This window comes from Rousettus aegyptiacus, unplaced genomic scaffold (assembly GCF_014176215.1).
Source record: "Rousettus aegyptiacus isolate mRouAeg1 unplaced genomic scaffold, mRouAeg1.p scaffold_m13_p_15, whole genome shotgun sequence".
In the NCBI taxonomy this organism is placed as follows: Eukaryota; Metazoa; Chordata; class Mammalia; order Chiroptera; family Pteropodidae; genus Rousettus; species Rousettus aegyptiacus.
This window is the reverse complement of record NW_023416290.1, coordinates 28,418,669-28,437,328: the sequence shown is the minus strand read 5'-3', so window position 1 is coordinate 28,437,328 and position 18,660 is coordinate 28,418,669.

Genomic DNA, 18,660 nt, shown 5'->3' with positions numbered 1-18,660 from the left:
CCAAAGCAGCAGCACCTGGCCTCAGCATGACCCATACCACTTACTGAGTAGCCCAAAGCCCCTCACTACCCACAGCCAGCATCGGTTCCTGGCCTGGCCTCTCGAGGCACCTATAAGCCCAACAAGGGTGAAAGCCATCTGTGGATTGCTTGGTATCTCTTACCAGGTGGTCCCAGAGGAGCACAGGCTAAAACTTGACCTTACAGATGGACTCTTCCCAGAAAGCTCTTGGGCCAGCACACCTGGTGGTCTGCTTTGATCAGCAACAGAGTCAGAGCACCACACAGGGCAGCATCTGAGGACACACCCAAAGGGCAGACTGGGCAAGCACCAGAGTCTTGCTAAAGGGAATCCTGCTCCATAGGGTCAATCCTTCACAGGCCAAGCTTCACAACCAATAAGCTTCAGGGTCCATTCCTCTCAGTGGCATGCAAACAACAATTAAGGCTCAACTACAATGGGAACATACACACAAGGGACACAGCTTGAGCTCTTCATGTAGGTGACCAGGGAAGACTTGGTCACTGAACCCCACAGGACACCTACTACATAAAGCTACTCTACTAAGATTGGGAGACATAGGATCCTTACCTAATACATAGAAACAGACACAGGGATGCAGTCAAAATGGGGAGAAAATAGCATGTCCCACATAAAATAATAGAACAAAGCTCCAGAAAAAGAATTGAATAAAATGCAGAAAAGTAACCTACAAGATGCAGAGTTCAAAAACTGGTTATAAGGATGCTCAATGGACTTAAGAGAAGAGTAGATGAACTCAGTGAGTATTTTAACAAAGAGATAGAAAATATAAAAATGTAAATAAAATATAAAAGGGAACCAGTCAGAAATGTAAGTCTACAATATCTGAGATGAAGAGTACATTAGAGGGACTCGACAAAGTGCATGAAACAGAGGAATGAATCAGCAATTTAGAGAATGGGGTAGTGGAGGACACCCAATCAGAACAGCAACAACAATAACAGAAAATAAAGTTAGTTTCAGGAGCCTCTGGTACAACATCAAGTGTAACAACATTCATATCATAGGGGTACCAGAAGGAGAAGAGAGAGCAAGAAAAGAAAAACCTATTTAAAGAAGTAATGATGAAAAATTTCCCTAACCTGATGAAGTAAATAGACATACAATCCCAGGAAACTCGGTTTAAATACAAAGAGAGAATCTTAAAAGTAACAAGAGAAAAGCACCTAACTACCTATAAAAAAGCTCCTATAAGACAATCAGCTGGTTTCTCAACAGAAATTTGCAGGCCAGAAGGGCTTGGCACAAAATATTCGAAGTGATGAAGAGCAAAGACCTACAATTAAGATTGCTCTACCCAGCACAGGTATCATTTGAAATTGAAGGACAGAAAAAGAGCTTTCTAGACAAGAAAAGCTAAAGGAGTTCATCACCACCAAGCCAGTGATACAGGACATGTTGGAAGGACTTCTTTAAGAAGAAAATATATGTATCAAAAATATAAATAAAGAATGTCAATAACTACATATCTATCAGCAAGCACTTAAAGTGAAAAAGAATTAAATGCTCCAATCAAAAGCTAGAGTGAGAAAATAGGACCCTTATATATGCTGCTTACAAGAGACTCACATCAGATTAGAAAATATTATTTAAAAAAATAATAAAATAAAATCACACACACATAGAAGGAATTTCCTGGACAAAGAAAAACTGAACAAGTTCATCACATTAAACCAGCATTACAAGAAATGCTAAAATATCTTTTTTTTAAGTAGACAGGGAAAGGTTATAATCAGCAATAAAGAAATATGAGAAAAGAAAAATCTTACATCTATATCCAAATATGTAATAAATTCAATGAATCAGACATTTAGATGGCTACCACAAAAGTCAAAAGACAAAAGTAGAAAATTCAACTCAAACTACAATAAGTAGTTAGGAGATACACAAAGCAAAAAGATCTAAAGTATAACATCAAAAACGTAAAACATGGAGAGCAAAGTAAAAATGTATCCTTTTTAGAATATATTTGAACTTAAACATCTATTAGTTGAAAATAGACTGCCATGGAAATAGAATTATATACATAAACTTCATGGTAATCACAAACTAAAACCTATAAAAATATAAAAAGAATTAAGAAAAAGGAACCCAAACTCTAAAGAAAGCTAGCAAACCACGAGGAAGGAGAGCAAAAGAAGAAGAAACAGAAGAGAACTACAAAAATAATCCCCAAACAATGAACAAAATGGCAACAAGTTATACATATTTACATATAATAATTACTTTAATGTAAATGGATTAAATATTTCAATAAAAGGACATTAGGTGGCTGAATGGATTATAAATCATATGCTGCTTACAAAAGACTCACTTCAAATTGAAAGACACATACAGACTAAAAGGGAAGGGATGGAAAAAGATATTCCATAAAAATAGAAATTAAAAAAAAGCTAGGATAGCAATGCTCACATCAGATAAAATAGGCTTCAAAACAAAAAAATATTTAAAAATGACAAAAAACATTAAATAATTATAAAGGGTTCAATCCGAGCAGAGGATGTAACAATTTAAGTATCTATACATGCACCAGAGGAGCGCCTAAATATGTAAAGCACATAAAGGTAGAAATTCACAGTAATACAATAATAGTAGGGGTTTTTAATACCGCATTCACATCAATGGATAGATCACCCAGACAGAAATTAATAAGGACATAATGGCTTTAAATGTCACATTGACTTATGAGATATTCATAGAACATTTCATTCCAAAACTGCAGAATACACTTTTTTTTTTCCAAGTGTGCATGCAACATATTACAGGATAGATTACATATTAGGCCACAAAAAAAGTCTCAGTAAATTCAAGAAGACTAAAATCATATCAAGCATCTTTTCCGATCACAGTGGGATGAAACTGGAAATTAACTACAGGGAGAAAACTGGAAAAAACACAAACACATGGAGACAAACCAACGTGCTACTAAACTACCAATAGATCAAAAAGAAAATCTAACAGGAAATCAAAAATTACAGAGACAAATAAAAATAAAAAACACTTTTGAAAATATGTAGGATGCAGCAAAAGCAGTTCTAAAGAAGGAAGTTCATAAATATATAGGCCTACCTCAAAAAAACAAGAAACTTTCCAAATAAACAATCTGACTTTACACCTAACAGAATTAGAAAAAGAACAAAACCCAAAGTAAACATATGGAAGAAAATAATTAAGATTAAAGCAGAAATAAACAAAACACAAAAATTTTTTAGCCTTTTATTTTATTTTTTTATTATTATTAGTTTCAAGAATGTAGTACATTAGTTAGACATTTATATTGTTTATTTATAAACTATAAATAAATCTCCTGATTGCTCTTTCTCTTTCTGGCTCTGCACACATTACTGCTGACTGCATTCCCAATGCTGGCCTCCCCATCCCCGTGACCATCTATCAACTACTATTTTGTACTTCTTTAACCCTTCACCCCTTTCTCCTAGCTGCCCAACCACCATCCCCTCTACCCATCATTAGATTGTCATCTGTATTTGAAAGTCTGTTTTTGATTAGTTTGCTCTTTTTGTTCCTTAGATCCTATATATAATTGAAATCAGATGGTATTTATCTTTCATTGTCTGACTTATTTCACTCAGCATAACCTTTCAACTAACCTATTAATGGCTAAGTAATAGTTCATTATATATATAACCCATAACTTCTTTCTCCAGTTATCTGCTGATGGGCATTTAGGCTGCTTCTATATCTTGGCTATTGTAAATTGTGCTGCCATGAAAATAGGGATGCCTAGATTTTTACGAATCATTGTTTTGGTTTTCTTTGGATAATTACTCAGAAGTGCAATTGCTGGGTCAAAAGGTATAGCCATTTTTAATTTTTTGAGAAACCTCCAGACTGTTTTCCATAGTGGCTGTGCCAATTTGCAATCCCACCAACAATGTATGAGGGTTCCCTTTTCTCCACATCCTTGCCAACACTTGTTCTTTGATTTAATGATGATAGCCTTTCTGCCAGGTGTGAGGTGATAGCTCATTGTGGTTTTAATTTGCATTTCTCTGGTGATTGGTGACCCCGAGCATCTTTTCATGTCTATTGGCCATCTATATTTCCTCCTCGGAGAAGTATCTGTTCAGGTCTTCTGCCCACTTTTTAATAGGATTGTTTGTTTTTTATTGTTGAGTTGTATGAGTTCTTTATATATTTTGGATATTAACCTCTTATCTAATGTATCATTAGCGAATATCTTCTCCCATTCATAGGTTATCTCTTCATTTTGTTGATAGTTTCCTTTGCTGTGCAAAAACTTTTTAGTTTGATGTAGTCCTATTTTTTTTATTTTCTTGTTTGTTTCCCTTGCCCAAGGAGATTTATTTAAAAAGAAATTATTAGTAGCAATATCAGAGAGATTACTGCCTATGTTTTCTTCTAGAAATACTGTGGTTTTGAGTCTTACATTTAAGTCTTTAATCCATTTTGGTTCTATTCTTGTATATGGAGTAAGAAGGTGATCTAGTTTCATTTTTTTGCATACGTCTATCTAATTTTCCCAGCACCATTTATGGAAAAGACTCTTTTTACCCTATTGTATATTCTTGCTTCCTTTGTCACATATTAAGTGAGCATATAGGAGTGAATTTATTTTGGGGCTCTCTATTTTGTTCCATTGATCAATGTATCTGTTTTTATGCCAGTACCATGCTGTTTTGATTACTGTAGTTTTGTAGTATAGTTTAACACAGGATCTTTTATGGTTCCATATAAACTTAAGGTTTATGCGATCTAGTTCTCTGAAAAAAATGCTGTTGGTGTTTTGATAGGGATTGCATTGAATCTTTAGATTGTTTTAGGTAATATGACCATTTTCAATGATGTTGATTCTTCCTATCCATGAGCATGGTATATACTTCCATTTATTTGTATCTTCTCAAATTTCTTTTCTCAATAGATAATTTTCTGAGAATAAGTTTTTTACTTCCTTGGTTAATTCAATTCTTAGGCAATTTGTTTTTTTTTTATGCAATTGTAAATGGGATTTATTTTAAAATTTCTCTTTTTGAAAGTTCATTATTGGTGTATAAAAATGCAACTGAGTTCTGAATATTAATTTTGTATCCTGATACTTAACTGAATTCATTGATAAGTTCTAACAGTTTTTGGTGGAATCTTTATATATAGTATCATGTCATCTGCAAATAATGACAGTATTACTTCTTCCTTACCATTTGGAAACTTTTATTACTCTTTCTTGTCTGATTGTTATAGCTAGAACTTCCAATGCAATGTTGAACAGAAGTGGTGAAAGTGGTCATCCTTTACTTGTTCCTGATTTTAAGGAAACCACTCTTAGCCTTTTTTCCATTGAGTATGATGTTAACTATAGGTTTGTCATATATGGCCTTTATTATATTGAAATATGTTTCCTCTATTCTCACTTTGCTCAGAGATTTTTTTTTTATCATAAATGCATGGTGGATTTTGTAGAATGCTTTTCATAGATCTATTGTTACAGTCCTATGATTTTTATCTTTCAATTTGTTAATGCGATATATCACATTAATTGATTTGTAGATATTGTGTCAACCTTGCGTCCCAGGAATAAATCCAACTTGATCATGGTGTACGAGATTTTTAACGTTTCACTGAGTTTGATTTGCTAATATTTTGTTGAGGATTTTTGCATCAACGTTCATAAGGGATATTTGCCTATAGTTTTTTTATTTTTTATACTGTCATTGTCTGGTTTTGGAATCAAGGTAATAGTGATCTCATAAAAGGGGCTAGGGAGCTTACCCTCTTCTCGAATTTTTTGTAAAAGTTTGAGAAGAATATGTGTTAATTCTCCTTTAAATATTTGATAAAATTCAACTATAAAGCCATTTGGTCCAGGACTTTCGTTTTGGGAGTTTTTTGATTACCGATACAGGTTTGTTAGTGGTAATTGGTAATTTTCTGTTTCTTCTTGACTCATTCTTGGGAGATTGTATGTTTCTAGAAATGTATTCATTGGTTCCAGATTGTCCAATTTGTTGGCATGTAATTGGTTGTAGTATTTTCTTATGATCCTTTATATTTCTGTGGAGTCTGTAGTTAGTTCTCTTTTGTTTCTGATTTTATTTGGGTCCTCTCTCTTTTTCTTGATGAGTCTGGTTAAGGATTTATTAATTTTGTTTATCCTTTCAAAGAACTAGCTCTTGGTTTCATGAATCTTTTGTATTGTTTTCCTAGACTCTCTTTCATTTATTTCTGCTCTGATCCTTATTATTTCCTTCCTTCTACTCATCTTGGGCTTTGTTTGCTGTTCTTTTTCTAGTTCTTTTAAGTATAAGATTAAGTTGTCTATTTGAGCTTTTTCTTGCTTCTTGAGGTAGGCTTGTATTGCTATGAATTTCCTTCTTAGACTGCTTTTGCTGTGTCCCATAGGTTTTGAGTCATTGTGTTTTCATTTTCATTTGTCTTTACATATCTTTCAATTTCTTCTTTGGTCTCATAGTTAACCTATTCATTGGTTAGTAGCATGTTAATTAGCCTCCATGTGTTTGTGTATTTTCCAGTTTTTTTTTTTTATTGTAGTTGGTTTCTAGTTTCATACCATTGATCGGAGGAGAAGTTAATCTGATTTGAATCTTCTTAAGTTTATTGAAACTTGTTTTGTGTCCTACATGTGGTCTATCCTGGAAAATGTTCCAAGAGCACTTGAGAAGAATGTATATATTTTGCTGCTTTCAGGTGAAATGCTCTGAAAAACTCTATTAAGTCCATCTGATCTAGTGTGTCTTTGAGGCCCATTATTTCCTTGTAGATTTTCTGTCTGGAGGATCCGCCCATTGGTGTCAATGGGGTGTTAAAGTCCCCTACTATTAGTGTGTTACTGTTGATCTCTCCCTTTATGTGAGTCAATAATTACTTTATGTATGTAGGTGCTCTTGTGTTGGATGCTGTCTTCTTGGTTTATTGATCCCTTTATCATTATGCAATGCCCTTCTTTGTCTCTAATTATATATAGCATTTATTTTAAAGTCTATTTTGTCTGATATAAGTAGCGTTATCCCAGCTTTTTTAAAATTTTAAAATTTTTATTTGCATTAAATATCTTTTTCCATCCCTTTACTTTCAGTCTGTATCATTTAATCTGAAGTGGGTCTCTTGTAGATAGCATATGCATGGGTCTTGTTTTCTCATCCATTCAGTTACCCTGTGCCTTTTGATTGGAGCATTTAATCCATTTATTTTAAATTGATTACTGATAGGTACATTGTTACTGCTATTTTATTATTTGTATTGTTATTTCTGTTTTTTTGTTTTTTGTTTTTGTTTTTTTTTTACCTCATTCCCTTTTTACAGAAGTCCCTTTAACACTCCTTATAATACTGGCTGGTTGGTGATGAATTTCTTAAGCTTTTCCCTGTTGGGAAGCTCTTTATTTCACCTTCTATTTTAATTAAAAGCCTTACTGGGTAGAGTATTCATGATTGTAGATTCTTGTTTTTCATACCTTTGAATATTTCTTGCCAGTCCCTTCTGGCCTGCAAATTTTCTGTTGAAAAATCAGCAGACATTCCTGTGTGGGTACCTTTGTAAATTACTAGCTGCCTTTCTCTTGCTACTTTTAAGATTCTCTGTCTTTGACCTTTGGCATTTTAATTATGATGTTCTTGGTGTGGGTCTGTTTGCATTCCTCTTGTTTGGGACTCTTTGTGCTTCCTAAACTGTACATCTAATTATTTTGCCAGGTTAGGGAAGTTTTCTGTCATTATTTCTTCAAATAGATTCTCAATCCCTTTCTTTATCTCTTCTTCTGGTACTCCTATGATGAGAATATTGTTACACTTAATATCTCAGAGATCTCTTAAATTATCCTATTTTTTAATTTTCTTTTTGTTGTTTCAATTGTCTTCCAATTCACTTTTTCGATCTTATGCTTCATCCAGTCTACTGTTGAATCCTTCTAGATAGTCTTCATTTCAGTTATTGTATTCTTCATTTCTGATTTTTTTTATGGTTTCTGTGTTCTTTTCTATGTTTACTATCTTTCTTTTGAGGTTCTCATTGAGATCATCCATTCTCTCCCTAAGTTCATTGAGCATCCATAAAACTATTATTTTGAACTCTCTCTGGTAGGTTGCTTACCTCTATTTCATTTAGATTATTTTCTGGAGTTTTCCCCTGTTGTTTCATTTGTGACATATTTCTTTGTTTTCTCATTTTATTTGCCTCTCTGTGTTTGTTTCTGTGTGTTAAGAAGATTTGTTTCATTTCTCAGCCTTGGCCAAATAGCCTTATGTGGTAGGTGTCCTATGTGACCCAGTGGCACACTCTCCTTATTCACCTGTGCTGCGGGCTCTGGAAGTGATCTTTGTGTGGATTGTGTGTGTTCTTCTGTTATAGCTAAGGTTTTATTGCTGTTAGTACATCAATGCGTGGAATTAATGCTCTGGTTGACTAACTGTGGGAACTGGCTACACCTACCAAATATGTGTTGCTGTGTAGGGGCTGCCCCCATTGAGTAGGATTTGCCTTAGCAGGCTTATTATATACTTGTTGAGATTGCCCTTTGGGTGAACTGCTTATGCGGCTAGTCAGGTGTTGCTCTGTTGTGGTCTAGTGCAAGAACCTGGGCGTATTGGTCTTTTAACCCCTTGGGAGGGACTCCTCAGTAGGCCAAGGTCAGCTGCTTGCTACCTTTGATTTTCAGGACTACCTTGTGGGATATACAAAGTGATCCACAAAGTGATCCGCTGATCACAGGTTGATACCTGTATCTATAGGTAAGCAGAAGAGACAATACTGTAAGCCATGATCCAGTTACTCCCAGTCCCAGACCTGGGGCAGTTTAGCATAAGGACCAGTGCTCCTCAAGGCCTGAGGCAGGCTGTCATCAGTTACCAAAAAGACTCTGCAACTGGAAGAACCTTTGGGTGATATGTGTGTTGGGTAGTGCAGGCACCCAGGAAGTCACCTGGGTATATTAAGCAGATTTTCCCTGGCCACTACAGTGTCAGTTTACATGCCAGCACTATCTCTATGGCTTTCTTTAAAAGTCTCAGATTGCAGAAAGGCCAGCCACTGCCCGCCTCAAGCCTGCAAACACCTGAGATCTGTTCAAAAATTACTGAAGCTTGGGGGCAGAGGTTTGTGGCACACCACTGAAAGTCTCTCCTGGAATATACAGCCTTTGTGTGGTCCACATGAACTGAGTGCTGTTGTTTACTGTTGAATTTGTGTTGCAAGGAAAGCACAAGATGGGACAGGGTTGCCTGGAAACTTGCCACCAGTGATTTGTGGGTTGGGTGGGTGCCACTCAGTGAGACTCAGGGCTGTTAGGCCTATATAGCACCAGATTCGCTGTCAGTTGTGGGTCTGTGGGCTCCCACAAAAGTCACAGATCACAGAAAGACCCATTGTTATCTGGAACAGGCCCGCAAATCCCCACAATCTGCCCAGTGATATTGTATCTCGTGCTGGCATAGTGATCCGCCCCGCCACTGTTTTCCCTAGATTTTGCACACTGCTCTGACCAAGGTATGTTGCCTGCATAGGATAAACAACCCCAGAAAGTGGAGTGTGGGGGAGGGGCTGCCTGGCAACTGGTCGCCATGGGCAATTTATGCGTTGGGTGGGGTGTGGTCTCAGTAAGACAGGGGCTGTCAGGCCAATATAGCCTTGGTTTTGCTGCAAGTTCTACGTCCATGAGTTCTTGCAAAAGTCAAAGATCACAGCAAGGCCAGCTGCTGTCTGGGGTGGACCTGCAGATCACTGGAATCTGCCCATTCTCATGTTGGTAGCAGTGATCCACCCAAAACTATTTTCCCCAAAATACACATATGGTGCTGGCTGAGGTCTGATGCCTGTGCCAAATGTTCAACCCCAGAAAGGGGCAGGATGGGGGCAGCCAACTGGTGACAAGCTGCTCTGGGCAATCTGTGGGTAGCATAGGGTGGGAAGATCTCCTGGGCCAACAGAGCTTCAGAACTGGCCATGCAAGAGGAGCGTTAGACAAAAGCAAACTGGTGTCTCTCTGTAGACTGTTCTATAGGGGGAGCCCCAACTAAGGCAAAATTGCCACTGCTCCTCCAGCCTTCTCTCAGGCGCCCCATAATGCAGCCGTTCCCTCTATGACTCCTGTGCCTCCAAAGCCTCCGTCACTCTGCCGGTGCCCATAGTGTGTGTCCGTGGGTAAGAGAGTCTGTGCACCAGCCGTTTGACAGGGCATCTAGGATTTCAGTCTCCTTCTGTCTCACCCAGATGGCCAGAATCCCTACTGATTTTTACAGACACATTTTTTGGAAACTCCTCTTCCCTGGGCTGGGGAGCCCCCATATGGGGCTAAGACCCCTCTCTTCTTCAGGGAGGCCTCTACAGCAGTGCTCTCCCTCCTGGTGCTCACTACCACCCACAGTGCGGGCCCAGCCCGATTCGACTTTTTGCCCCTCCCACTGGCTTCGATGTGGCTCTTTATATCATCAGATGTCTGTTATGATCATCTGAACTTCAGGTAATTCTCCACAGTGATTATTTTATAATTTGGTTAATGCAGTCCTTAGAGAATGTGAACCCTGCTTTTACCTAATTTGCCATCTTGACACATCCCTACAAAATAGAAATTTAAAAACAATAGAAAATATAAATAAATCTAAGAGCTGTTTCTTTGAAAAGATAAACTAAATTAAAAAAAAAAAAACCCTTAGCTAAATTCATCAAGAATAAAAGTGAGGAAGTCCAAAAAAATAGAGTCATAAATGAAAGAGAAGAAATTACAACTGACACCACAGATACACAAAGGATCGTTAAAGAATATTATGAATAATCATATGCCAACAAATTTGAGCATCTAGAAGAAATGGATAAATTCCTAAAAGTGTATAACTTTCCAAGACCGAACTAGGAGAAATAGAAAATCCAAACAAATCAATTATTAACAATGAAATTGAAGTACTACTACTAATAAAATTCCCAACAAATAAAAGTCCAGGACCAGACAGCTTCCACTGGTGAATTTCACGAGACATTTAAAGAAGAATTAATACCTATTTTTCTTAAGCTATTTTTAAAAGTTGAAGAGAAAGAAACACTTTCAATCTTATTCTACAATGCCAGCATTACTCTAATACCAAAACTAGACAAAGATATTACAAAAAATAAAAATGACAGGGCAATACATAGGTGCAAAAATTTCTCAACAAAATATTAGCAAACTGTATTGAACAATACAGTAAAAGGATTATACACCATGACCAAGTGGGATTCATACCAGGGATGCAAGAATAGTTCAACATCCATAAACTAATTAATGTGATACATCACATTAACAAAATCAAAGATAAAAATCATATGATAATCTCATCCAAAAAAAGCATTTGACAAAATTCAACATCCATTTATGATAAAAGTTCTCATCAATGTAGGTATAGAAGAAACATACCTCAACATAATAAAGATTATATATGAAAAACCAACAACTGATATACTCAATGGTCGAAAGTTGAAAGCTTTTTCTCTAAGGTCAGAAACAAGACAAGGATGTTCACTATCACCACTTCTATTTAACATAGTGTTGGAAGTCTTAGCCAGAGCAATCAGACAAAAAAAATAAAAAGAAAGAAAGAAAGAAAGAATGGAAGGAAGGAAGGAAGGAAGGAAGGAAGGAAGGAAGGAAGGAAGGAAGGAAAGAAAAGAAAGAAAAGAAAGGAAAGTCTATAAATTGGAAACAAGGAAGTAAACAAGGAAGTAATACCGTCGCTATTTGCAGATGACACAATACTGTAAATAAATACCTTAAAGATTCCACCAAAAAAAAAGCTATTAAAACTTATAAGTGAATTCAGTAGAGTTTTAGGATACAAAATCAATGTACAGAAATCTGGTGCATTTATATACAGTAATAACAAATGATGAGAAGAAATTAAGAAAAAAATCCCATTTACAATTGCAGCAAAAGTATAAAATACCTAAGAATAAATTTAACCAAGGAAGTGAAAGACCTGTACTCTGAAATCCATAAGACATTGAAGATAGAAATGGAAGAGGATACAAATAAATGGAAGACTATACCATGGTCATGGGTTGGAAAGATTGCTATTCTTAAAATGTCTTTACTACCTAATGCAACATACACATATAATGCAATCCCTATTAAGATACCAACAGCATTCTTCTCAGAGCTAAAAAAAACTAATCCTAAAGTTTATATGAAACCATGAAAGACCCTAGATAGAAAGAGAAACCTTGAGAAAGAGAGAAATGGATGGTATCATTCGCCTCAATTTCAAACTATACTACAAAGCTACAATAATCAAAGTAGTGTGGTACTGGCATAAAAAGATATATAGAGCAATGGAATAGAACAGAGTGTCCAGAAATAAATCCATACTTATTTAATCAATCAATTATGACAAAGGAAGCAAGAATATACAATAGGGAAAAATTCTATTCAAGAAGTGATGTTTGGAAAACAGGACAGATATATGCAATAAAATAAAATTGGATCACTTTATTACACCATATACAAAAATAAATACAAAATTGATTAAATATATAACTGTAAGACCTGAAATCATAAAACTCCTGGAAAAAAATATAAGCAGTAAACTCTATGACATTGTTCTTAGTAGTATTTTTTCTGATATATCTCCTTAGGCAAGGGGCACAAAAGAAGAATTAAACAAATGGAACTACAGCAAACTAAAAAGTTTTTACACAGCAAAAGAAAACATCAACAAAATAAAAAGACAATCTACTGAATGGGAGATGATATCTGCAAATAGTGTTAAGGGGTTAATAACCCCAAATACACAAGAATCATACAACTCAACAATGAAGAAAACAAACAAGTCAATTTAAAAAAATGGGCAGAGGACCTAAATAGACATTTCTCCAAAAAGGATACACAGATAGCCAATAGACAGAGGAAAAATTGTTCAAAATCACTAATCATCAGAGAAATGCAAATCAAAATCACAATGAACTACCATCACTTCATACCTGTCGGAATGGCTATCACCAATAATCAACAAATAATAGCGTTGGCAAGAATATGAGGAAAAGGGAACACTCATATACTGTTGGCAGGATTGTAATTGGTGCACCCCCTATGGAAACGGTATAAAGATTCATCAACGAATTAAAAATAGAGCTGCCACATGACCCAGCCATCCCACTTCTGAGTATTTATCTGAAGAAAATAAAAACACTAGTTCCAAAAGATACATGTACCTCGTGTTCACTGCAGCAATATTAACAATAGCCAAGATGTTGAAGCAACCTAGATGAATAAATAAAGAAGATATGGTAGATATACACAATGGAATAATTTTCAGCAATAAAAAAGAATGAAATCTTGCCATTTGTGACAACATAGATGGACATTATGCTAAGTGAAATAAATCAGAGAAAGACACGTATTGCATTATTTCACTTATCTGTGGAATCTAAAAAATAAGACAAATGAATAAACAAAACAAAACAGAAACAAACCCATAGATATAGAGAAAAAGCTAATGGTTGCCAAAGGGGATGGGGCGGGGCAGGGGTTAGAAAAAAGAGAAAGAGAAGTGCCTGAGAATTCTGGAAATGTTTGGGGCTAAGATCTGGGAAGAGGAAGTAAAGTCAAATGCAAATCCTGGAGGGTCCTGAGGCTTGAACCATGCATTGAGCTGCAAACAACTTGGGGTTATGAGGAAGGAAAGTTAGGGTCTGACAGCAGAGAGAGACAGAAACAAAGAGAGACAGAGAGAGAGACCGGGAAACAGAAATCAGAATTGTGGTTGTCAGGAGCAGGGGGATAGAGAAAGAAATGGAGAGTTGTTGTTCAATGGGTATAGCATTTCAAAAGTTCTAGAGATCTGTTGTACAACAGTGTAAATACAGTTATCATCACCAAACTACATTTAAAGATGCTTAAGAGAGTAAATTTCATGTTATGTGTTTTACCAATTTAAAAACTCACTGAACTGTATAGTTTAAAACATGTGCATTTTATTGCATGTAAGTTATACCTTAATCAATTTGAAAAGGGCCATAAAAACCATACTACTTAGACAAAATACTAGAAGAAACAGCTATTTAGAGAAACCTCTTTCAAGAAATCATCTCTGGTGATGATTTCTTGTTTATATTTTACTCAGAAAAAAAAAAGAACATTAAACACAATCACTTAAGGACACGAATGAACCCTAAATATTCAGGAGAAAAATGGTTCAAGGTTACAACTCAAGAAAGAAATACAAAGAGATAATGAAAATAAAAAAAATGTTCGAACTTACTCGTAACCAAAGAAATCCAATGATAAACTATTTTTCTTATTGAAATAGCAAATATTAACAAAAATTTATATCATTCAATGATGGCATGGATGAAATGAGATGAACTGTTTCACACATTGTTGGTGTAATCATCCAAGAGGACAAACTGGGAATGTGTATTAAGATCCTAAAAGATATTCATATCTTTTGATGCAATGGCCCTATTTTAGGAATTCATCATGAACACAAAATTAAATGGTTAAATCAGAGAACGGACCAAATATATATATATATATAAAAGGGTTCATGATGCATTTTTAATGACCTTGAAAATTCTTATATTATACTGATAAATAAATAAAGCAAAAGTCAAATTGTATTACCTCAGCAATAAAACACCAGTAGTTAACAGAGGTTATGTCTCGGTGTTGGGATTGTAGGTAATTTTTAGTTTTTTAGTTTTTAGGAAAAACAAACAACAAATATCCAATTAACGTTTTAGCAACAATAAATTCCAGAAATGATTTGCTTGCTCAACAAATTTTACATAGTGGGTTCTTTCTTATGTGTAATGTCATATTGCACCACTGCTATTAACACCATTTCTGAAATCAAAATACCAGTTTGCAGAAACTTTAATAAAGGCTCTGGTGAGTTCCTCTAGCTTTTAGTCAACTGTTCTCCTTTGAGAGCAGTTTGCAGGCTGCACACCATTTATTGGAAACTAAGAGTGAGTTCCTATCTGGGTCAGTCTGTGATTATGTCTATCATTCTTTCCAATTTCTAATGACTCTGAAAATTGTCCTGAATTTCAACTGGTTGCCTCTCTCAACTTGTCTGGATAGCTCTCTCCTACTCTTCCTACCCAGCTCACATATACCCCTTCTCTGAGGTCTTGCTGGAATTCCTGATACCTGATACCCCACGAGAAAGAGAAAGGTGCCCCTCCCACCTCTGGAGCACTGCGCATGCTCTTTTGCTGTGTGGGGTTGTCAATTAGCCTCATATCCTGCCTCCCACGCTAGACTCAGCTCTTGAAGACAGAGGTTGGCTGACCTCAGTGTCCCCAGGTTTTAGAAGAAGGTAGGACTCAGCCACCAGGACTTTGAACGTCCACTCTGTTGCTTAGAGATCATTCCTTGTTCCTAGAAACTATTTAGAGTGACCGTGGAATATTCCCCTTGGCTTGTTAGGTTCTCTTAGCTTTACTGAATTCCCATCAGGCCATGAGTGGGACCTTAGAATTTTTGCCCTGCTGCTAGTTGAGTGCCTTAGTAAGGGCAACTTCTTTTTCAGAGGAAAAATAATTTGACAAGATCACCTTCTGGAAGCCCACAGTGGGAAGAATGGTAGTGGGGGAGGAATCTAAAATAAAAGTTCCTTTTGAGCTAACAGTGAGCTGGATTCACTCTGTTAGCAAGTTCCCCACCTCTCTTGTTTCTTCATCTGTAAAATGCTAAGTCTGGACTTGATGACTTCTCAGGTCTGTTTAATGTGACCCTCACCTGGGTCCTGGGTATGGCTAGAGAGGATATCATCAGCCCAAATACCTAGGGGATACAAAAGAAAATCAAGAGAGGGGATGTTGAGAGCACGTGCCCACACTGGTCAGGCCTCCTGTCCTTGTCAAAGGAAGAACTCACATCCGGAAATGTGTGAGCACCACCCACTGAGACGCAGTCTCCAACTGCTGTGTGGTGCATCCCTGGCTGGGGGTTTCATGAGCTTGTCTCAACTTGTAGACGTTGTGTAAGTTCCTGACTGCAGGGATGGCACTATTTTATTTGGGCATTTCCTACATGGCCTGACACAAAGTTCTTCACACCCAGCTGCCCAACTGCACACATATGACCTATGTTTGCTGCCACCTCCTGCCCTCTGGTCTTTGCCCCAGGGCCAGCCTAACCTGACAGGCTGCTCAGTCACAGAAAAAGATCGATTCACTTCAGTGGCAGGCAGATTTGGGGATTGGTGCTTTTGAATCATTTTCAAAAACAAAAACTGGACATTGAGTCCAAACCCCTGTCTGTGTCTCAGCCCCCTTCACAGAATTATCACAAATGAATAGATATAATATCATACAGGAGGGTGTGGTTACCATTCAGAAGAGAGATTTGTGCAAAAGTCTCATAATTCATCTTTTTTGAAATACTGAGGCTGCTCCAGAGTTTGAGAGGATGTTCTGTTGGAATGAGCCCTTCCTGTGAGAAAATAGTAGAAATAATTACCCTGCAGTTCCCCCTAACCCCCAGAACTATGGAAATCAGTGACCTGCCACAGATAGCCTGTGACTAATGTGAACTGAATTTTACAAGGCATAATTTTGCCTCTCACCCAAGGCAGGACAATAATAAAATTCATGAACTTCTAAATATGAGAAGATAGGGAATTATAGGATGGAGCGCCAGCGAAGAGAAAGAAGGGAAGAGGAGGAGGAGAAAAGGACGGAGGAAGATGAATAAGAAGACAAAGGAGGAGAGGGGAGAGGAGGGGGAGGAGGAGTAGGAGGCGGAGAGGAAGGGGGAGGAGAGGAGGAGGAGGAGGAGGGAGGGGAGGGGGAGTGAGGAGGGGAGGGGAGGGGAGGAGGAGGGAGGAGGAGGAGGAGTAGGAGGAGGGGAGGAGGCGAGAGGAGGAGGAGGGGAGGAGGAAGGGAGGGGGGAGGAGGAGGAGGAGGATGAGGAGGAGGGAGGAGGGGAGGAGGAGGAGGAGGCATGATGAGGAGAGATGACAAGTTAGGAGGGATGCTGATTCTTGCTCGTCTTACCGTATATGGCGTTCTTCTGACTATTTCTCTTACTGTCACTTCTGGTATTCGTCTTATTCTTCTTAGTCTTATTCTTACATCCTCCTCTACTCCTCCTCCTCCTCCTCCTCCTCCCTCCTCCTTATTGCTGAAATCCATGGCACAGAGACTTAAGTTACTAACTAAGAATTAAATACCTCAAACTTTGAATATTATTGATTTGTAAAAAAACACAGAGAGCTGGGAAAAAGTAGAATTTCTAGCTTCATCCTGTAAAAAAATTTTTTTTTTAAATACAGTGTTCTTACTAGTGTGTTTTATTAAAAGCTGCTTGCCTGACTACTCACAGACACACACTGGCCAACACCATCTGGTGAAAGCCTGAGTAAGTGGCCAGCCCTGACATGTGTGATTGATTTAGGTCCCTTGTTGGTGCCTGCAGACCATCTTCCACACCAATTTCCTTTGACCTCTAGAACAATTTGAAAACAGATGACATTTTTCTAAGTTCTGCTCTTGGAAATATGCCCAAGGTTTTGATATGGGAAAATTTTACATCTATTGCTTAATAAGTCCAAAAGCACATCATAAAACCACCATAACTTAGGGTACTTTAGTTCACTGCATCAAAAATAAATACATTAATTAAAAACAACAGAGGGAATTTATTTTCCATAGTAAGTTCAGAGGGGGAAAAAACAGTAGAGCTGTAGTTCCTGGGGTAGAGCAGTTGTTACTTCTCTTTCCCCATAGGGGGAGCCCTTCCAATCACTCCCTTACTTCCTCACCTCCTTCCTTCTTTGCTCCCTGGTAGTTGCTAAATCTGGTTGTTCAGATTCTAGGACACTGGTCATGTTCAGCGGGACGAGTGTGCTAGGAGTTGGTGGCTCTCCTGCAGAAAATGATTCAGGGAAGAACTGCTCATCTTCCTTTCTCAGTGGTATAAGAGCTGAAGTCTTGGCCAGTTGAAGAGGGAGCCTAGCAATTTCTCTCCCGTTCTCTCCCATAGGGGCCATGGAGGGGCATGTATCTCCTTTGCTGCCAACTAGAGGGTGATGAAAGCCCTAGATTTGGATTTTGACTTAGGAGGAAACTGAAGATTCCCCTTCATGCCTTAGGTCTCAATTCTTTTCACTGTCATTTTGCACAGAGTGCTGGTTCTCCAACTTTAACTAGCAACAGAATCACCAGAAGAGCTTGTTAAAATACAGGCTGCTGGGCCCCAGCCAGAGTGTTTGACTCAGTAGGTCTGGAGTGGGACCTAAGAATCTGTGTTTCTAACACATTCCCAGGTGATGCTGATGCTGCTGATCCAGGGAGTGCATTTTGAAAACCAATGGCCTAGAGTTGCAGACACAGCCCAGTTTATTTAACTTTCTATTACAAATTGGGTGTTCCTTGGTCCCTAAATGAATACCATCAAAAACTCACTTCGACTTCTAAAAAAAGTAATATAATTATTAAATTATCCCAGAAATAGATGATGGGTTTTATGATGTAACAATAGAAACTCGAGAGTTTTTTAACCTGGAAAGAGGTCAAAGAATTTCAAGGAGAAAGCTGACCATGTGTCCTCCATACATGGATAACAAGGCTTAAGTGGTAGTGAGAGTGGGCTTAGCAGACAAAGGGAAGTTGTGAAATCCTACCCCCAGATATCTCTAAAAACAGTACCAATGA